The following is a 22,541-nucleotide window of genomic DNA, read 5'->3' as shown; positions in this document are numbered from 1 at the left end:
GCGTCCGGTGGTTGACAAGCCTTCTGCACAGCTTGCCTTCATATAGGAACAGCTTGCTCTTCTCTTTCCATAGCTGCTTGCCTGGAGCATCCGGATCTAAGCGGGCGTCTTCCCGGGTCAGCAGATCTTTCACCAGGCGGATGGCAGGGTCACTCTCTTGGGTCTCTGCCCAGCTGTGGTGAGGTAGGGGATTGATCATAACAGTTGTTAAATCTTCCTCCTTCACTCGGTGGGAGTATTGAGCGGCTCCACACCGGTGAAACGCGGGGAGTTCTACCTCCTCCAGCTCTTCTGGGTCTTCGTCACCTTCAGGTAAGTGAGGCATTCTCGATAGGGTGTCAGCGTTGGCATTGGTTTTGCCTGCCCAGTACTTGATCACGAAGTCATAATTGGAGAGACGGGCCATCCACCGCTGTTCCAGGGCACCAAGTCTTGCACTGTCTAGGTGTGTTAACGGGTTGTTGTCCGTGTACACAGTGAACTTCGCGGAGGCCAGGTAATGCTTGAAGCGTTCCGTTACGGAACACACCAACGCCAAGAATTCTAGCTTGAAGGAGCTGTAATTCTCCAGGTTCCTCTCGGTGGGCCTCAGCTTCCGGCTGGCGTACGCGATCACCCTTTCTCTGCCCTGTTGGTTTTGTGACAGTACGGCTCCCAGTCCCACATTACTGGCATCTGTGTGGAGAATAAAAGGCTGGCCATAATCAGGGTAGGCCAGGATCTCATCCCCTGTGAGGGCCATCTTCAACTGGCGAAAAAACTCCTCTTCCGGTTTATCCCACTTGAAGGGTGGCTTTAGGCTTCTGGACTTAGACTGTCCTATCAGGAGGTCCTGCATAGGAGCTGTCATCTTAGTGATCCCGGGGATGAACCTTGGCCAGCTCTTGATTGCCGTGACCTTGTCAGGGTCGGGGGCTACTCCTTCCGCACTTACCACGTGCCCTAGGTACTGGACCTTCGGTTTCAACAGGTGACACTTTGATGGTTTCACCTTCAGGCCATAGCCTGCCAGGGCTTCGAACACCTCGGCCAGGTGCTTTAGATGGTCCTCGTAAGTCTTCGAATAGACAATCACGTCATCCAGGTAAAGGAGGACCGTCTCGAAGTTTCGGTGCCCTAGACAGCATTCCATCAGCCTCTGGAAGGTCCCTGGTGCGTTGCAGAGCCCAAAGGGCATACAGTTGAACTCGCTCACTCCCATCGGGGTGGTGAAGGCGGTCTTCTCCTTGTCAGCCTCTGCCACAGGAACCTGCCAGTACCCGCTAGTAAGGTCCAAAGTAGAAAAGAAGTTAGCTGATTTTAGTGCGGCTAAAGACTCCTTTATTCTAGGCAGCGGATATGCGTCTTTGTGGGTGATACGGTGGATTTGTCTATAGTCCACGCACATTCTCATGGTGCCGTCTTTCTTTTTTACCAGAACCAGGGGGGCTGCCCAGGGGCTACAGCTATCTCTAATGACCCCATCTTCTTTCATTTCCCACAGCATATCCTTGGCGTTCTGATAATGTGCAGGGGGTACAGGCCTGTGTCTCTCTTTTATTGGTGGGTGGCTCCCTGTGGGGATGTGGTGTTCTATCCCTTTTACTCTGCCGAAGTCCAGCGGGTGCTTAGTAAAGACTCTCTCGTACTCCAGTACCACCCGGTAGACTCCTTGTTTTTGGTGCAGGGGAGTGGAGTCAGCACCCACATGGAGTTTCTGGCACCAGTCCTCCTTTTGTTTCTGGGAGCCATTACCCTCCGCCTGTGGAGATGGAGGCAAGGGTTCCACGGCCTGATAGCTTTGTGCTCAACAGCAAACAGTTTGGCAAGTGTAGCGTACCTGGGTAAATGTATCTCCCTCTCGCAATGTTGAGGATGCGGACGGGCACCCTCCCATGACGGACATCAACCACCCCCCGGGCTGTCAAAATGGTGGGCCTGCTGTCCGAGTACACGGGTACTACCATGGCTTGGTAGTCTCTACCTCTCAACCCGATTGCAGTCCGACACCAGATCATCATTTCACTTTTGGGAGGCATGGAAATGGGGAATGGGTCACTCATTCTTACGCTACCGATCTCACCACCAGACAGTTCTACCTGCTGCCGTCTCATCAGGGCTTTTATCTCTTTGTTGAGGACTCTCTGTTGGCTGCAATTAGCATTCACCGCCACCTGTTGTAGAATTACAATTACCTCTGAAAGACAATTTTCAATCACGTTAGTACCCACAGTTATTTTAGGGTGACTTTCACGACGGTCAATGTCCACAATAATCACTCCCTGTGCCGGTAGTTCAACTTTACAAATTTTAATGGTTATCTCTTTGAACCCCATCTGCGGCACGGGTAAGCCATTACTGGCGATGATGCTCAAGTTACTGTCTGGATACCGTGTTATATCAGCATCAGTCCAATACTGCTTAAAAAGTACATAAGGGATAGTGGTTACTTGCGACCCAGTATCCAGCAAGGCGCTCATGGGGATACCGTCCAGCACCACGGGTAAAACCTGGCGCCCCCCAACGTACTTATCATGCCAATTATAAGGGCCTGGTGACCTTATGCCTGGGGGTTGGCCCTCTGCCCCAGGTTGGACCCGTTTAAATTACAGTACCTGGAAATGTGTTCGGGCTGGTTGCATCGACCGCAAATGGGCTGTCCATCCTCTGCATAGCGGTCTGTGGGCCTCCCTGGGAACGACGGGATCCTCCTCTGTCGACGCCACGGGACATCCTCCGGACTTGAAGCCAGCCCGATGGGTCTTGACGGGTCCACTTGTAACGCCTGGACGGTCCTGGTCAACGCCACGACGCTCCTGGTCAGCTCCTGGACTTGGTGGTGCAGATATTTTGACGGGGCTTGGTTCAGGGCCTGTGCATCAGCCCCCACGGAGTCCATAGAGGAGGGCGCCGCCTCCTGGTGGTAGGTGAGAGCAGGGCGCCGGGGGTTTATAGCGCCACTTGTTGTGGGTTCACGGAGCACCCTTATGGCCCTGTCCTTGAATTGGGCAAAGGTCAGGTCAGGGTTCTGGAAAAACATGAGGCGCAGCTGGGTCCTGTGGGCGCTAGACAGCAGACCTTCTATGAACTGTTCTGTTAGTAGCTTATCCGTATCCTGCACGCTGCCAGGGTCAGCTTGTTTGATGGCCCTCAAGGCTTCCTGCAAATTTATGGCATAGTCTCTAATGCTGTCCTGTGCCCGCTGCTTACATCCAAAAAACCGCATTTTAATTTCAGCGGAGGTACGGGTATCAAAGGTACCCTGCAGCCGGGCCAGAATGTCCTTTACAGTTCTTTTCTCCTCAGCGGGCCATGACTTTACCTCCCGCTGGGCTGTGCCAGTTAACTGCACTGTCAGTATGCTAATCCTCTGTTCCTCTGTCAGGGGGTAAACTTGGAACAAACTGTACAGCCTTTCTTTAAAGTCAGTTAGGGCATGGGGCTCCCCTGAATACTTGGGCAGCCAGGCTGCTCCAGGGATGTAAGGCAGGGAAAATGGCATCACCGCTGCTGCAGCGGCGCTGGTGGTAGAAGGTCCCTCCGCGTCCGTCATCTTCCTCCCCCCTAGTTAAGCGTGGCCTACCTTTCGACGATCCTCTTCTGTAGGCCGCGGCTCCGCTGGTGCTGCTCCGGACGAGGACCTTCCGTCGCGTCCTGGTGACGTCAGCGTCGCTCTCTCTCCCTTCCAGGACCTTGCGCAGCGTCGGTGCGTGGGGCGAAGCTTCGGTTCTCGCGTGGTTTGGACATCCACGCCCCTCTTCTTCCCGCGCGGTGTCCTGAAGATGGCGTCCGATGGCGGGAAAACAGCTGAAGATGGCGGGAACGGACAGAAGATGGCGGGAGACGGCTGAAAATGATGGGAAACGGCTCCGGATGGCGGGAAACCTCTTCTTCAGGTACGTGTACAGTCTTTTTCAGGCACACAATACCCGTTTGTGGCGGGTTGGTTACTATCCTGCCGACTACGCCAAAGCTGACTCGCCCCCTGGGCCGTGGGGCACTCGGATCCGGGCAATAGGGGAATGATGGGGGTAGTAGTGGCTACCCGGTTCCGTGGCTCAGGGTGGTCAGACCAGTGATAGTCTGCGACGCGCTGTTGGTGCGTCCGACTACACCGCCCGTGGATTGCGGTCAGTGCGGACCGCCGCTGCCAGGTACACCGCTGGGGCTGATGATGTATGCAGCTGAGATAGTGTGACTCCCCACGGGAAGAGTGCGGCCCCAGGGCAGTATAATGGAGGATGGGGGTGATGGTGTAGGGCGTCCCAGTACCATTAGTGCTGGAGGAGCAAGGAGCACACAGACAACAGGTCGCAGTCCAGGGTCTTTACTAGAACAGGTGAACTGACCCACAAACAGTCCCGGCTAGGAGGGGACCTGGATGTCTGAGAGCAATTGGGAAATTGGCCCTGGTCAGGGTGAGGGTGAAGGCCTACCGTGCTCTCTGCGCTCCTTCTGGCTATCTCCTCCTGGTGGGGTAACAGCCCACAGTCCCGAGCTCACCGTGTCCTCTCGCTTGTATGGTTTGCAACGTGGGTTCCTTTCTACTCCCGGCCTGGTACGGCTCTGCTGGTCCCTTCTGCTGTGGCGGAGCCTCCGGGCTTCGTAGGCCAAGGAACGTACAGTCCCCTGCGGACTGGTTATCTGCTGTAGGACGAGGAATCCTCACAGCCTCAGACACCAAAGTCTGGTAAATTTGGTTCTTTATCTGCCAGGACAGGCATACTTCACCTCTTGTCCCTGGCTTGTGGCTCTTCTACTGCCACACGTCCTCTTAGGGTGCAATACAATTGTCCCTCTCCGCTCTGGGACACCTCTCAGTCCAGAGACAGATCGTCCAGATCTCCCTAACCCTGCCCCCAGTTCCAGCTTTTATAGGGGCAGCCTGCTCCCCCTACTGGCCTGAGACAGGAGGTATTGCATGCTAATGTTCCCCTGACCAGAGAACCTCCCCCTTGCTCACAGACACTGCTTTATTATATTTGTGGCATCCAGGCCAGGGTGACACACATGCAGTACAGCATATTAAAAACATTATTCCCATCTTTGGGGAGTGGGTCTCCCATAGTCTTTGCATATGCCTTCAAAGCAAGAGCTGCCAAAAATTAGGACAGAGGAACTTGCAATGCCCCTTACAAGAGCCATGCAGTACAGCATATTAAAACATTATTCCCATTATTGGGTAGTGGGTCTCCCATAGTCTTTGCCTATGCCTTCCAATCAAAAGTTGCCAAAAATTAGGATGGAGGAACTTGCAATGCCCCTTACAAGAGCCATGCAGTTGTGGCGCCCCTGAGGGTTCGGCCGCCACAGGAATGCTGCACTTCTTTATTGGAGTGTGGTGTTCCTCCTCTAAGTTAAGTCCGGTGCGATGGTAGTTACCTAGCTTTTTGCATCCAACTCCACATTTCCACCACAGGGAGCTAGAATGCACTAGGTGCTGCTCCCCTGGTTACAGGGAGACTGGGGAACACAAAGTGGTAGGAACCAGTTAGTGGGTGTGGGTGGAGGAACAGTTAGATAGTTACACTTCTAATTTCATATTTAATAGTATGCCATCTTTGATCTTGGTCTTCGGTTGGTGCTGTTTGGTTCAAACCTGGTCCTGTGTGGACCTGTCCATCTTAGTGGTCGTACTGTGCTGTCAAAATACTGTGTGTTAAGTGATTTCCCTCCGGGAACACAGATCCTGTGTGGGCCTGCACCGGCATGGGACACAGCCCTCGTACCTCGATCTATGGGACGTGAGGGATGTTGCAGACGAGGAATGTCTCAACCCGACCAAGGACCAGGATCAAGAAGGCCCGGGAGCTTTAGAGTGTGGCTCCCTAGCAAATGGGTCCCGGGGAGGATGCAGACGGAGCGGAGCACGCCACCTGTCCTCTTCTACCTGATCTATTCAGAGGGATTCCGGCTGTAAGAGGGGTACCGGCCCCCGACACCCGACCTCGTATTCTATGTCCAGGACGGGAAAGTCCGGTTAGGCCCTGAGGATCCTGCCGGGCTTCGGATGGAGAGGAATTGCCACCCGAGCCGTACACCTGAGAGGAGCTCAGAGGGAGACCCGGCCTATCCACACACGCACAGACGGGAAGGGGTAAAGTCTGTAGTGCAGGAACACTCTGGTGTAGGGACGCTACCAAACACTGGACTTCCTCGGAGGTAGTCGGACCCCCATCCCTGGTGGCCGCAGGACTCCGCGAGGAGCAGGGAGAAGCCTTGCGCTGCTGATGAGAACTGTGAGTAAAGCCTTGGAAATTCATCCCTATGGCCTCCGGACTGTTCATTATGCGCCATACCACGCAACACGGTGCCCTACTCCCACACTACTACCCCCTCTTCATCCTGCCTTGCCTGCCCTGAGGCCGCGCGCTACGCCTGTGGGGAGCAGCGAGAACTTTTGCCGCCATGACACCGGGCCTCAGCGGACTGTAGCGGCGCTGGTGGCGCATCACCAGACACCACAGGTGGCGTAGTCGACAAATTACCACTCAACCCGGATAGCCCTAACATCATTTTCAATGTGACGGCCCTGGGCACGGAACGGGTCAAGGCCACGACTGCATCCCTGTTCTCAACATCTGACCCGGCTCCGAGTACCCCATCTTCCCAGGGCAGGGCTTGAGAGGCGTCACATCACTGGCGCAGTCGGCAGGATTATCGTGCCCGCAGCAACGGAGAAAAGTGCCCATTGCTATCGGGTACTGTGTGCCTTACACCTTGGACTGTTGTTTTACACGTAAAATGGCGCCCGCCCAAGAAGAACAGGCGCCATCACGCAGTGAAAAGACTGACTTTGTACACCCCCCATCGTGGGCTGGGCTCCCGCTTGGCGCCAAAAGTGTGGACTGCCCCTTCCAGCAGAGACTGTCCGCGGGGTAATGCCGGTCAAACAGGATGGGCTGAACGAAAGCGGGCCTGTCAACATGCCGCCCAAGAACCGCCCCGAAAGAGGAGGGAGAAGAAGGAAAGCAACAAGGTGCGGCCATTGCAGTTGGAGTTTGGTGTTGAACGGAAGCGGTCATGGATGACCCTGGAGAAACAAGCCATGCGACTGCTGCACCCAGTCCAGGCCCTTCACCCGGAGGAGAGTCTAGCGGCAGTGCGTTGACACCGGGAGACTTCGCGTTTCTGAACCAGGAGGCCCCAGAGTTGACTAGGCGGCAGAGAGAGGCCCAGGAGGCGGCGACGGCTGCATGGAAAGCAGAAATGCTCCAGCGGATCCGAGACCGCCGCCGAGGAGAGGAGGCTCCGGAAGCAGTCGGCCGGGAGGTCGAGGTGGAAACCGACCTGACGGCAGGTGAGGAGGCAACCCCTGCCCCGGCTGCGGAGCCCTCAGAGCTGATCCTGGACCTTATGGCGGAGTATGTACATCCCCAAGCCGTCACCTGGGGGCAAGCGTTGGCTCCTGAGCTGCAGGCGGCAGCTATCGGTAGGGGTTTGCACTGCCCCGAACGTGCTCTAACGGAGGTTCCTGGAGTTGAGGAGGAGACCACCGACTCCAACCCGGATTGGTCCACAATGCTGGAGGATTTGCCGCAGCCCGTCCTAACACCGCTTCCTGCACCGGCGGTGACCTGGCCCGAGGCCGAAGAGTGGGCCTGGGAAAACCAGGGGGGGTGACCTGATGGGATTCCCGCGAGAGACCGCAGCGGAAGCGCAGAGGAGGAGCCGCTGGTGTAGTGAGCAGGTCTCCCAACTAGCCAGGGAGCAATGTCGGAGGGAGCAACGCTGCGATCGCCTTGAAGTCCGGACTAAGGCTTCCAAGACTCGGGCGCGACTGGAGGAGGCTGCCCATCCCGGTCCCCGGTATGAAGGCAAGGTTGTGCGGTTTCACCACGAGGTGGGGTGGGGGTTTATTCGGTGTCCCCCCTTCCGTGATGACGTGTTCGTCAGTCGACGGGACATCGAGCCGCGCCTGAGGAAGGGACACCCAGGCCGGAACCTGTTCCCGGGCGATACGGTGACTTTCGCTCGCCACCAGGGGGAGCGTGGGTGGTACGCCCTGGACGTCCGTAAAGTGTCCGGGAGTGACGCCACCACCTCCTCAGCCTCGGGTGATCGGCTGCCCTCTGTCGGGAGGAATGAGCCCTTCCCTCCTCGTGAGCCCCAAGTCTGAAGCAGCCCCGGCTGCTATTGCTGTTGTTACTGTTTGAAGTTGACTGTTGCTGCTATTTCCATTACTGTGTGATCCTTTCTTTATAGAGACTTTGGTCCCTGCGGACTTTGGCAGGCGGCGGACTGCAATGTAAATAGTTATGCACCTATATAGGTTCTCCCTATTGGTTTTATACAAAACCGTGCCTTTCTTACTACCTCCAGACCTCAGAAGCAAAACCTGTCTGGAGTGGCACATGTGGGGGTCCAGAACTGGATCTTCATGCCCTGCAGCCATCCCAGGGCCGACGTAGAGGGTTTAGGGCAGGTCTCTCTTGCTACTGAACTTACTGCCGTTGCATCACCGGCGAAGTCGTCACTTTAAGCAGTCCGCTGTCCTAATTCAGAAAGTCTCTTGCCTTAATTTATAATTTCGCACTTTTATATATTTGCACTTTTATAATTTTATACTTTTGTACTTTTATACTGTTATGCAACGTTATAAGAAATGTTCCTCCCATAAAGGGATGATAGTTTTGTTTATATATAAAAAGAATTTCCCTGGGTGATATTCCTTTGCAGCCCGTGGACGTGCTGTGTTTTACCAGGGGGGAATGTGGCGCCCCTGAGGGTTTGGCCGCCACAGGAATGCTGCACTTCTTTATTGGAGTGTGGTGTTCCTCCTCTGAGGTAAGTCCGGTGCGATGGTAGTTACCTAGCTTTTTGCATCCAACACCACATTTCCACCAGAGGGAGCTAGCATGCACTAGGTGCTGCTGCCCTGGTTACAGGGAGACTGGGGAACACAAACTGGTAGGAACCAGTTAGTGGGTGTGGGTGGAGGAACAGTTAGATAGTTACACTTCTAATTTCATATTTAATAGTATGCCATCTTTGATCTTGGTCTTCGGTTGGAGCTGTTTGGTTCAAACCTGGTCCTGTGTGGACCTGTCCTTCTTAGTGGTCGTACTGTGCTGTCAAAATACTGTGTGTTAAGTGACTTCCCTCCAGGAACGCAGATCCTGTGTGGGCCTGCACCGGCATGGGACACAGCCCTCGTACCTCGATCTATGGGACGTGAGGGAGGTTGCAGACGAGGAATGTCTCAACCCGACCAAGGACCAGGATCAAGAAGGCCAGGGAGCTTTAGAGTGTGGCTCCCACCTGTCCTCTTCTACCTGATCTATTCAGAGGGATTCCGGCTGCAAGAGGGGTACCGGCCTCCGACACCCGACCTCGTACTCTATGTCCAGGACGGGAAAGCCCGGTTAGGCCCTGAGGATCCCGCCGGGCTTTAGATGGAGAGGAATTGCCACCCGAGCCGTACACCTGAGAGGAGCTCAGAGGGAGACGCGGCCTATCCACACACGCACAGATGGGAAGGGGTAAAGTCTGTAGTGCAGGAACACTCTGGTGTAGGGACGCTACCAAACACTGGACTTCCTCGGAGGTAGTTGGACCCCCATCCCTGGTGGCCGCAGGACTCCGCGATGAGCAGGGAGAAGCCTTGCGCTGCTGATGAGAACTGTGAGTAAAGCCTTGGAAATTCATCCCTATGGCCTCCGGACTGTTCATTACGCGCCATACCACGCAACACGGTGCCCTACTCCCGCACTACTACCCCCCCTTCATCCTGCCTTGCCTGCCCTGAGGCCGCGCTCTGCCTGTGGGGAGCAGCGAGAACTTTAGCCGCCATGACACCGGGCCTCAGCGGACAGTAGTGGCGCTGGTGGCGCATCACCAGACACCACAGGTGGCGTAGTCGACAAATTACCACTCAACCCGGATAGCCCTAACATCATTTTCAATGTGACGGCCCTGGGCACGGAACGGGTCAAGGCCACGACTGCATCCCCCTTCTCAACATCTGACCCGGCTCCGAGTACCCCATCTTCCCAGGGCAGGGCTTGAGAGGCGTCACACAGTACAGCATATTAAAAACATTATTCCCATTATTGGGGAGTGGGTCTCCCATAGTCTTTGTCTATGCCTTCCAAGCAAGAGCTGCCAAAAATTAGGATGGAGGAACTTGCAATGCCCCTTACAAGAGTCATGCAGTACAGCATATTAAAAACATTATTCCCATTATTGGAAAGTGGGTCTCCCATAGTCTTTGCCTATGCCTTCCAAGCAAAAGCTGCCAAAAATTAGGATGGAGCAACTTGCAATGCCCCTTACAAGAGCCATGCAGTACAGCATATTAAAAACATTATTCCCATTATTGGGGAGTGCGTCTCACATAGTCTTTGCCTATGCCTTCCCAGCAAGAGCTGCCAAAAATTAGGACGGAGGAACTTGCAATGTTGGCAACACGGACCACGTTCACCCCGGTGGTATAGTGGTGGTGGAGGCTGAGGATAAGGAGAAGAGCAAAAAACAGCTCCATCTCCACTAGCCTAAAAGTCAGCATTTCCAACGCAAGCAGTCGTGAAATGTGCAAATTTAGGACTGTGGCCTGTGGGGTGTTGGCTGCGAATTTGCGCTTTCGTTCAAAGGTCTGGGATATGGACAATTGAACGCTGCGGTGGGACGTGGACGTGGACGTTGATGCTGTTTCTTGAGAAACTGCCATAACAAGTGAAGACTGAGAGGAGGGGGCATCTTTGCATGCAGTATGAACAGGGGATTGCCTTGCACGCACAACAGGGGGTACTCTTACACGCACAACAGCGGAAGAAGCAGTGGTGACACCCACTGACACTGGTCGTGGACCCTGGGGTTCGTCCCACAAAGTCGGGTGCTTTGCTGCCATGTGCCTGATCATGCTGGTGGTGGTCAGGCTGGTAGTTTTGTCACCCCTGCTGATGCTGGCCTGGCAGGTGGTACAAATGGCCTTTTTGGGGTTATCAGCAGAGTCTTTAAAAAAATTCCAGACTCTGGAAGACCTAACAGTTGTACTGGCAACGTCCCTCGTTTTGGTGTTACGGGGAAAGGTTGCCCGCCTTCTGTCTGTGGCCACCACACTGATTCTTCCTGCCTGTTGGGGTACTCTGCCTCCCTCCCCCTGTGTGCTGTTGGCCTCACTCTGCATGTCCTCCTGCAACATTGGGTCAGTTACTAGATCATCCAGCACCTCCTCCTCTTCCACTTCCACACCATGGTCCTCCTCCTCACTTCGTGGCAATTGTGTCTCGTCATCTTCCACCTCTTGTGACAAATTGCCAGCGTCGCCTTCCTGTGGTCGTGGCTGTTCAAATATTTGGCCATCGCTACATGGGATCTCCTCTTCCACCTCGTCAAGCGGAGCTGGCGAGGGGCCCAAATATGGAAATGGACCAGTGAACAGCTCTTCAGAGTACAACTGTGGTATCAGTTGCTGACTGACGACACTCGGCACGGTGGGAAGAAGGAGCATCAGGATGAGGAGGAGTATGCGGTCGAGACTCACGCCTACTAAGACTTGACCGTGTGGAAGACAGACCGGAGGTGGTGGTGTCCAGGTGACTGGAAGTATTATCTGCTATCCAATTAATAACCTGTTCACTAGTGTTGAGCCACCCCCGTAGTGTTCGAGTTCGGTTCGGTTCGTCAAACACCCGTGTGTTCGCCGAACTGTTCGTCGAACTGTTCGTCGAACACCTTCGAACACCGTTAAAACCAATGGCAGGCAAACAAAAACACATAGAAACACATAGAAAACACCTTCAAAGGTGTCCAAAAGCTGACAAACTGCTCAGAAGACACAACTAACACATGGAAAAGTGACAAGTACATATAGTCATGCGAAAAGAAAAGAGGTGGAGGAGTAAAAGGAGGGGGAGACACAGATATAGGCATGTCATGCCCTTCTAAAATCCAAAAAGTGAGAAGCCGAGACGGCCAGTCCGCTCCTGCCCGTGCCACCTCCGTGTCGCCGGGTTTGTGCCAGAGCCGCGGTGAACCCTGACGGCCAGCCCCCCTCTCCTAATACTGGTGCCTGTCCGCTGGTGGGTCGAGAGAGCCCCCCTGTGGTGGAGGCAGCTCTAAGCTTTTTAATTTAAATTGTCCCTCTAATTTGAATGAATACACTTTAAATCCATTTACAAGGATCTATTGGAGGGCAAGTCTCATGCCAGCAGCCGCGTAATTCCAGCTCCAGTAGCGTCCACTAAAGCTGCTGCAGTTAAAAGGCTTTTATAAGGATCGAGCTCGGCTGTCCACCGCAAGGCATCCTAGTGCCAGTCCCAGCCCCTATGCCTTGGGGTGCCTCCTGATGCTCTTCACTGAGTATCCCGTGGTCCCGAAGCATTTCCTTTGAAAAAATTAAGTGTCCAAACTACAGGTGGTGTAGCTTGCTTAACAGCCGGGATAATCCGCTGACTAGCAGACACTGCTACTAGGCACAAAGTATTTCCTGGGCTAGATGCAGTTAAAAATTTGTAAGTAGATACTCTCGTTGGATGCTGAGAAAGCATTCCATAGAGTCTCCTGGCACGCCATATATGATTCTCTTAAAAAGCTTGGGGTAGGGGTCTAGGGGACCCTTTTATAGCCAAAATCACGGCCCTGTATCACAATACGTCACCTAGGCTGAAGATAAATGGAACTGTAGCACCGAGGGCTCGGTTGCTACAGACGTATTGCACCTCACCCAGAGGTGTGATATCTCACTCTCAGATAAGGATGGAGTGTGGATCAGGACCCGACACCTGCATGCATTACACCACATTGCCGTGGGGCAGGGCGACCAATATGCCCCTGAGATGGGCACGACAGTCCCTGTCCCTGGCTGGAGTGGGGGGAGGGAACACTGAGGAAGGGGAACCCTGCAGTGCAGGAGCAGGGAGGAAGCAGTTCCTGGGTGCATTGAGAAGGGAGTATAAAAGGTGGGCACCATCTTAGTTCAGTGCAGAGAAGTCTGAGCAGAAGTGGCAGGGAGCAGGGGCTCTGCATGAGCTCTGCTCCGGAGGCGGGCCTAGTAACAGAGGCCCAGGCCTGCAAGAGGGAGAAGGAAGGAAGAGGAGCGGAGAAGGCTCCGGGAATGAGGAATGAAGGGATCCCAGGGGTGCGGACGGGCGAGTCGCCACCGCACGCCCGAATCCACCTGCGTGGAGGGGTCAGGCCAAAGGGGGAGACCGGTCCCCGAACTAGTGGAGGCAGGAAACGACCCTCAGCTAGAAACCGGAGGCTCTGACATTTTATGTGGCGCAGCCCCTTGCTCCACCCGCTAGGAAGGCACCACATAGGGTCAGGGAAACTGGCGCCAAGTTTACCAAGAGGAGGCCCGAGGCAGCCGGACAGAAGTGTTGGTAAGAAAGGCCAGACAAAGGACACACAAAGGGGGTCCTGTGAAGCGCTCCAAAGTTATCTGGGAGTTGTCTGAGCCCCTCACCTGGTGAGCACAGTACGACGTGGGCAGCCGTTACCTGCAGACGTGGTCTGGATAATAAGAACTGTGAGTAAAGGCCCTGAACTGCATCACTGACTCCGTGTCGTTACTGCTGCTGCCCTGCACCATCACCCCCATCCTCCGCATACACTGCCCTGAGGCTATACTCCTCCCGTGGGGAGTTATGCTACGCTCTGCTGCACCCACAACACCAGCCTTCGCGGTCTGCCCTGTAGCGGCGGTTCACTCTGACCGCAATCCACGGGTGGCGTAGTCGGACATTTAAACATCAAAACCACATAAATAGTTCCGCCACTGGTTTGACCGCCCTGAGCCACGGAACCGGATCGCCGCCACGAAGACTACAACCACCAGCATCCACCAAAAAGGGTCCGGCTCCGGGTGTCCCAAGGCCCAGGGGGTGCGTCAGAACATTTTCATCACCTTTCACAATCACCAATGGGACAAGGCAGGGATGTCCTCTGTCCCCTCTCTTATACATCCTAGTGACGGAGCACCTGCTCTCATCAATTCGCCATAACCCCAATATTAGGTGGATTGAGGTGGGAGGCACCGAGTACAAGTGCTCTCTATTTGCTGATGATGTCCTAGTATATATCACTCAATCACATATATCCATCCCTGCTGTTATGGCTGAAATAGATCACTTTGTTACATGGTAAAATTTTAAAATCAATGCAGCGAAGTCTGAGGCCCTCGATGTCTCCCTCCCTAAATCCATATAGGATTCCATCCAGTCCAACTTTCCCTTTGCCTGGCCCTCACAGGGTATCAAATACTTAGGAATTCCTATTCATAGAGACCTCTCCCATCTATGTTATCTTAATTTTGGGCCCTTTATTGAACAATTCCATACAGACCACGGTTGGCAAGTTAGAACTGTAAGATTCACTACGTGAACCACTGGTGTTTTGTGGAAAAGCACATGTACACCGCGTTCCAAATTATTATGCAAAAAGTGTTTAGGAGTGATAAGGGAAGAATTTGTTTGTTTGTCAGTTAAACTCATTGATGGTGATGTGTGTCAGGGCTCTTTATATCACTGTAAGCAATTGCAGACACCTGTGCTAATTAGTTTGGCAGGTGTGTCCAATGAAAGGCAAGACTACTTAAGAAGGCTCTCTCACATTATTAAGCAGCCTACATTTTCTGCCAAAATGGGAAAGAAAAAGGATGTGTCGGCTGCTGAGAAGCAACAAATTGTGGAGTGTTTAGGTCAAGGCATGACTACAATCAACATTGTGCGATGATCAGGATGAAGTGTCTTGGCAATCAAGAAGTATGTAGCTGATTCACAGTACACACGTGTGCGTGCTGATAAGGGCAAATTGAGGACTCTTTCCTACAGGCAATTACGTCAGGTTGAAAGAGCAGCGGCAAAAAAGCCTTGTCATAGCAGCAGACAAGTTTTTGAAGCTGCTTGTGCCTCCAACGTCCCCCGAACAACAAGATGCAGGGTCCTTCAGAGGTTTGCAGCTGTGCATACGCCATCCTGTCGACCTCCTCTATCCACTTCACACAAGCAGAAACGGCTCCAGTGGGCCAAACATTACATGAAGACTGATTTCAAAACTGTTTTGTTCACGGATGAGTGCCGTGCAGCGCTCGATGGTCCAGATGAATGGAGTGGAGGATGGCTGGTTGATGGACACCCCACGCAAACACGGCTACAGCGCCAACAAGGAGGAGGTGGAGTAATGTTTTGGGCTGGAATCATGGGGAGAGAGATTGTCGGCCCCTTTAGGATCCCTGAAGGCGCTAAAGATGAACTCCATAATGTATGTGGATTTTCTCAAACAGCACTTCCTGCCATGGTTCAAGAAGAAGAACCGTGTATTTCACAGCAAGATCATTTTTCTGCATGATGATGCACCATCTCATGCTGCACATAAAACATCTGCATCTCTGGCTGATATGGGCATAAAAGGGGACAAACTTATGGTGTGACCCCCATGCTCCCCTGACCTCTACCCCATTCAGAACCTTTGGAGCATCATTAAAAGGAGTGTCTATGATGGCGGGAGGCAGTTCACATCTAAGCAACAGCTCTGGGAGGGTATTCTGTCCTCATGCAAAACAATTGAAGCAGAAACCATCCAAAACCTGACAAATTCAATGGACGAGAGAGTTCAGAAGCTCCTTTCGAACAAGGGGTCCTATGTGAAAATGTAACATCACCTAGAATAAAGTTTTGAGTTGAAAACTGTTTGATTTCAGTTTCTAACAACCTGCTAATGCTTATAATTTCAAAAATGACCATTTTTTTGGTCTTTATTAAAATGAAAAGGTTGATCGAAAAGTTTGGGGGATCTAAGAGTGTGGCAACCCAGTAGTCATGATTACTTCGAATTCTGACAATATGAGGGTCATGCTGCAGGTAGTGCAGCAAGAAGGCACTTATGTGTCTTGCGCATCTCGGAGCCCCAAAATTATTTTCCGGGCTAGATGCAGCTAAAAATTATTTTTAATTTTAAATCTGGTGAAGCTTATTATAGATGGCCTAATAGGATCAGTGCTGCACACTGCTACAAAGCCCAAATTATTTTCCAGTCAAGATACAGATAAACATGATTAGTAATTTGAAAGCTTAAAACGGTTGGTATGGTGATTTTAACCAATCATCAAGCTTTTACTCTCCCCAGGATGACACAGGGGTAGAAAAGTCGTTTCGGATCCATGATTTGTTCATCTTTATGAACGTGAGTCTGTCTACATTATCAGTGGAGAGCCGCGTGCGCTTATCTGTCAGCACACCACCAGCAGCGCTGAACACACGTTCAGACAGAACGCTGGCTGCGGGGCATGACAAGATCTCCAAGGCATAAGTGGCTAGCTCCGGCCATTTATCCAGATTGGAAGCCCAAAAAGAGCAAGGGTCCAGTGACACAGTCGTGGCTTCAATGTTTACTTGGAGATACTCCTGTACCATCGTCTCTAGGCGTTGACTATGTGTCAGACTTCTTGTCTCCTGTGGCCTTGCAAAGGATGGGCTAAAAAAGTGGTGAAATGATTCCGCAAAATTGATGTTACCAGCAGATACTGTGGTTCTGTTACGGTTTGAGTGCTGAACACTTGACGGTCCCACGGTTGGCAAGTTGGAACTGTGAGATTCACTACGTGCACCACTGGTATTTTGTGGAAAAGCACATGTAAGATTCTGCAACAGTCTCTGCTGATACTCCTGCATGCGTGCATCCCTTTCTATGGCAGGAATAATTTCTGCAAATTTACTTTTGTACCGGGGATCTAACAGTGTGGCAACCCAGTAGTCAGGATTATTTCTAATTCTCACAATTCGAGGGTCATGTTGCAGGTAGTGCAGCAAGAAGGCACTCATGTGTGTTGCGCATCCAGGAGCACCAAGTCCCTGTTGTGTTGGTGGCGAGGTAACAATCATGCTTCCTTCCTCTGTCCTCTCCCCCCAACCTCGCACAACAGAAACGTGATCAAGGTCTCCCTCATCTGATGAGTCTTCCATCAGTTCGTCCTCCACTTCTTCCTGGGCTCCTGCACCTTCCTCACTAGTTTGGCTGCTACCATGCGCCCTGGTAAAACCATCTCCCCCACCCTCACATGCCTGCCGCCTTGGTGCTGCCGACCGTCTGGACCTTGCAGATGTTAGCCCTTCCGCATACAACTCCTCCTCCTCTACTTCCTCCACCTCCTCTTGTGCCACCACCTGACTCCGAATTCTGTTTAACATGTGCTCCAGCATGTAAATCACCGGAATAGTCATGCTGATAATGGCATCGTCAGCACTAAACATCTTCGTCGCCATTTCAAAACTGTGCAGAAGGGTGCATAGGTCCCTGATCTGAGACCACTCCTCCAGCGTGATTTGCCCCACCTCTGAATCTCGTTGGCCCAGGCTATACGTCAGAACGTATTGCACCAGGGCTTGTCGGTGCTGCCACAGTCGCTGCAACATGTGCAGAGTTGAATTCCACCGGGTAGGCACATCGCATTTTAGCCGGTGAAGTGGCAGGCCCAACGACTTCTGTAGAGATGTAAGTCGCTGAGCTGCGGGATGCGAACGGCGGAAGTGAGCACACAGCGACCGTGCCCTCTGCAGAAGGCCATCTAGTCTGGGATAGTGGGCTAAAAATTGCTGGACAACCAGGTTCAACACGTGAGCCATACAAGGCACGTGTGTGACATTGCCCCGGCGAAGGGCCGCACCCAGGTTTGCAGCATTGTCGCACACGGCCTTCCCTGGTTTCAGGTCCAGTGGAGACAACCATTCATGAAATTGGTTCTCCAGAGCTGACCACAACTCCTCAGCTGTGTGACTCACATTTCCCAGACATTTCAATGTAAAAACCGCCTGATGACGTTGAGCCCTACTGCCAGCATAGTAAGGAGGTGTGCAGGATCCCTTCTGCGCAGTTAGAAAGCTTGTGGCATGACCAGACAGGCTTTGGGTGCAGGTGGAAGACCGAGAGGAGGTTGAGGAGGCAGAAGCAGTGGAGGAACTTTGACATAAAGAGGATTGACGCACAACTCGTGGGGACGGCAAGACTTGGACAGCAGCCCCTTGTCCTGCTGTCACCATAGTTACCCAGTGCCCAGTCAGCGACATGTAACGCCCCTGTCCATGCCTACTCGTCCAAGTGTCAGTGGTGAAATGCACCCTGTCACACACAGAGTTTCTCAAAGAAGCGGTGATGTTGTGTGCGACATGCTGGTGGAGCGCAGGCACACCTTTCTTTGAGAAGTAGTGCCGACTGGGCATCTGGTACTGGGGCACTGCGACGGACATAAGGTCTCGAAAATCCTCTGTGTCCACCAGGCGGAAAGGCAGCATTTCTGTAGCCAAGAGCTTGCAGATGGTGAAATTCAACCTCTTAGCTTTCTCATGGCTAGGAGGAAATGGTCTTTTACTTGTCCACATCTGAGGGACCGAGGGCTGGCTATTGTGCTTAGACGGGGTTGATAAGGGTGTCCCCGGCAAACTGCCGGTCTGTGAGGAAGATGCAGGCGGACATGTTAGGTTGCCTTGATCCAAAGGTGGTGCTATCGATGTCGGACAGCGCTCAAGACCAGCTGGTGTTACCACCTCCAAAGAAAATGATGACCTGCCAATCACGCTGGCTGTTGCGGGTAAAGAGGTGGCAGGTCTGCGCCCCAAAACAGGTGTGACTGCTGTCCCCCCAGTCACAGAGGATGAAGAGGCCGCGGATGCACAAGATATGGCAGACGGTGGTTGGCCAGGCCGGCTAGGCCGCATTGTAGCACACTGAGCTTCCCACTGCAACTTATGCTTCATGTCCATGTGCCGGTTCATGCATGAAGTACTCAAACTATGTATTTTTTGGCCTCTACTTAGCTTTTGCTGACAAATGTTACAGATAACACGAGTTGGGTCATCTTTATCGATCTGAAAAAATGCCCAGGCTATGCAAGGCTTAGCACCCATGCGACCTGAAGAGCCACCACGACTTGTGGTGAGAGGCAGAGTTGTGTTTGAGGATGCAGTTGTTGACGTGCTTCCAGTACTACGTCTCTGTCCAGGAAGGCGCAACCTGACCTCGTCGTCACTAGCATCTTCCTCCACCTCCTCTGCTGACCTCATCTCTTGGCTGACCGTGGGTTGACAGTAAGTGGGATCTCCGACCTCATCATCATCACCCTGTGCGTTATCACACCCGTCATCCTCAGAGCCAACCTGTTCCTGCCCTGACAAAAAACTAAAGTTGTCGCTCCAATCAGGTATTTGAGTCTTATCATCGTCTTCCTCATTGTCTCCACCAACAGGAGTTACAGTTTGGGAATGAGGGTCTACATTATGGTCAGAACCTTCTGCGTCTGGTCCTGGATCCGACTCATAAAGATTCTGGGCATCAGTGCAGATCATTTCCTCGTCTGGATTCACAGAAGCGCTGGAGTCGACCTCTGATTCCCAGGCTATAGTATGAGTAAACAGCTCTGCAGACTCAACCATCTGTTCTACCTCATACTCAGACGGGCAGCTGGAGATTTGGGAGCTGTGAGGAAGCAAGTGCGATTTGGGTGACACCTTTGAGGACTGGAGTATTTGTGATGTTGAAGTTGATGTGGAGGAGAGCCCACTTAAAGGAGCACTTGATATCCGTTGAAGCACCTGCTGTTTTTGTGCCTCATCTGGAATTTGTAGCGATTGGCGTGGCCGTAAGAAAGGGATCTTATCACATTGTCCGCTAAAAGAAGTAGACATTTTAGTTTGGCTGGAAGATGGTCTTTCTTCTGCACCTACCCCACGGACACAACCTTTTTTCCCCTTCCCAACACGCCTATTCCCCTTTCCACCAGCAGCAGGCCTTTTTCCACTCATTTTGGTGGTTAACTAATTCACAACTCTGGAGTTGTTTGCACAAAAAAACAATGGATGGTAACCGAGCAGAGCTGAGTGGCCAAACTGTGGAATTAGGCCAAAACTATTGGCAGGGTTAGATGCAGAAAAAAATTATTTTTAATTTGCAACCTGATGGAGGTCAGTATAGATGGACTAATAGAACAAGTCCCACACACCGCTAGAAGCCCAAATATTTTTTCAGAGCTAGATGCAGAAATTTTTTTTATTCAATTTGCAACCTGATGGAGGTCAGTATAGATGGACTAATAGACCAAGTCCCACACACTGCTAGAAGCCCAAATATTTTTTCAGAGCTAGATGCAGAAAAAAATTATTTTTAATTTGCAACCTGATGGAGGTCAGTATAGATGGACTAATAGACCAAGTCCCACACACTGCTAGAAGCCCAAATATTTTTTCAGAGCTAGATGCAGAAAAAAATTATTTTTAATTTGCAACCTGATGGAGGTCAGTATAGATGGACTAATAGAACAAGTCCCACACGCTGCTAGAAGCCCAAATATTTTTTCAGAGATAAATGAAGAAAAAAATTATTTTTAATTTGCAACCTGATGGAGGTCAGTATAGATGGACTAATAGACCAAGTCCCACACACTGCTAGAAGCCCAAATATTTTTTCAGAGCTAGATGCAGAAAAAAATTATTTTTAATTTGCAACCTGATGGAGGTCAGTATAGATGGACTAATAGAATGATGCTATGCCCAAAAGATTTTACTTCACTAGGTGCAGTAAAAAAATTGGTATTCTATACACAGGTGGTATATCTTGCAACACAGATAGGCTACTCCACTGACTAACACACTCTGCAATAGGCCAAAAAGGATTAGCTTTGCTAGATTCAGCCAAATGCTGTGAAAAAAACTTGCACAGCACTGGCACAGACCTGCCTGGCAAAAACTGATAGGAACTGATGTAACCTAGTCCTGAAAAGGACTCCAATTACAATTAGTCTTTACTCCCACAATCTATCTATTTAAGAGCACAGACCTGCTTGATAAAAGTCATAGGAAATGCTGTAACCTAGTCCTTAAAAGGACTGCAATCACAACTATTCCCTACTCCCAAGCTATCTGTATATTTGTGCGAAAATTGGCTTGAAATTAACAAGGTATAGTGCACACAGCAACAGCGGTGCCGTCTAACACGCAGCTGCAGCAGTGAGAAAATGGTGGCGACGGGGAAAATGGCTTGGTCTTATAGGGCAAGGACATGTGACATACACTGCCAATCACACATGCCCTTGCTTGTGTGAAAAAAAGCACTTCGCTCCGTGTGTGCGCTGCTGATAGGCTGACAGATTGCACCTCCCCACTGCAAATGCGGGAAAGAGAAAAAAAAATGGAGATCTTCATTGTTCCTGCAGAGATCCATCCCCTGCCCCTCCCCCCGCCCCGCTGTACACTCAAACTGCGTATTAACATTAATTTTCATCATTACTGAGAAAAAATCCAGTTATGATTTTGGTGCACGAACAGTTATCGAACATAACCTCGAACAGCCGAATTTTTCTCAAATTGTTTGTGTTCGCCGACCGGCTCGAACACGCCCAAAACAGCTCGAATTTGAGATTGGCGAACAGTTCGAGTAGAACAACGCTCATCTCTACTGTTCACACTGATCAGTTGGCAATAGTGGTGTTGTTGTGTGCTTCCCTAGTAATTCGGTCAAGAACTGGAAGTGAGAAGATGTGGCTGTTGGTTGTGGCACATTTTCACCTTGGCCACGGCGTCGTCCTCTGCACGCACCATCACCAGAACGTCCAGTTCCACGTCCCTTGCAACGCGCCTTGCCCATTGTAAATGAAGTAAAATAGCTTATACTTGCACTATCAATGGCAAAAGGGTAATAAAAAGGAGATTAGAACCGAGGAAGACGAAAACCACTGTTCTATTTCTCTGGCCTACACCAGAATCTTTTAAACAGATATATTTGTGTCTGAACAGTCAGCGAGACACTGAAACTGTTTTTTTTTATGCAATAAGGTGGATTACACCCAGATTTGAACCGTGGAAGAGGAAAACCACAGTTCTATTTCTCTGGCCTACACCAGAATCTTTTAAACAGATATATTTGTGTCTGAACAGTCAGCGAGACACTGAAACTGTTTTTTTTTATGCAAAAAGGTGGATTGCACTCAGTTTTGAACCGTGGAAGAGGAAAACCACAGTTCTATTTCTCTGGCCTACACCAGAATCTTTTAAACAGATATATTTGTGTCTGAACAGTCAGCGAGACACTCAAACTGTTTTTTTTTATGCAAAAAGGTGGATTACACCCAGATTTGAACCATGGAAGAGGAAAACCACAGTTCTATTTCTCTGGCCTACAAAAGGTTAAAAGTTAACATTTATTACAGATGAATAAAAAGTGATGAACAAGTCGCAAGGACCTAAAAGCAAGTATATGCCTGCCTGTGGTGGTGAGTAACCATAATAATCAGCAACTCATTATGTCCAGGAATACGAAAATATGTTATACAGACATAGTCTACCCGTAACATAACACAGATAAAATGGCAAAAAATAGTGGAGCTCTCAAGACAATGTCTCAGCATATAGTGTCTCAGCATATAAGAACCTTAGTACATTTAAACAGGTTATGGTGAGCATTTAGACCTTATATATACTATTGGAAAAACCTCACCAAATAAAATGTCGGTTCTTGCTCTCTGGCTTTAAGACAGCTCCATGTGGTGGGGCATCTAAACCTTTTCAGCCTCCAGCAACACACAGCACACCGCTCCCAACGCGTTTCATTGCCTCAGCTAATCATCAGGGGAGAAG

The sequence above is a fragment of the Phyllobates terribilis genome, unplaced genomic scaffold (assembly GCF_046119375.1).
Source record: "Phyllobates terribilis strain yellow unplaced genomic scaffold, ASM4611937v1 Scaffold_4__5_contigs__length_816908805, whole genome shotgun sequence".
NCBI classification, from domain to species: domain Eukaryota; kingdom Metazoa; phylum Chordata; class Amphibia; order Anura; family Dendrobatidae; genus Phyllobates; species Phyllobates terribilis.
Note: the sequence above shows the minus strand (reverse complement) of the source record.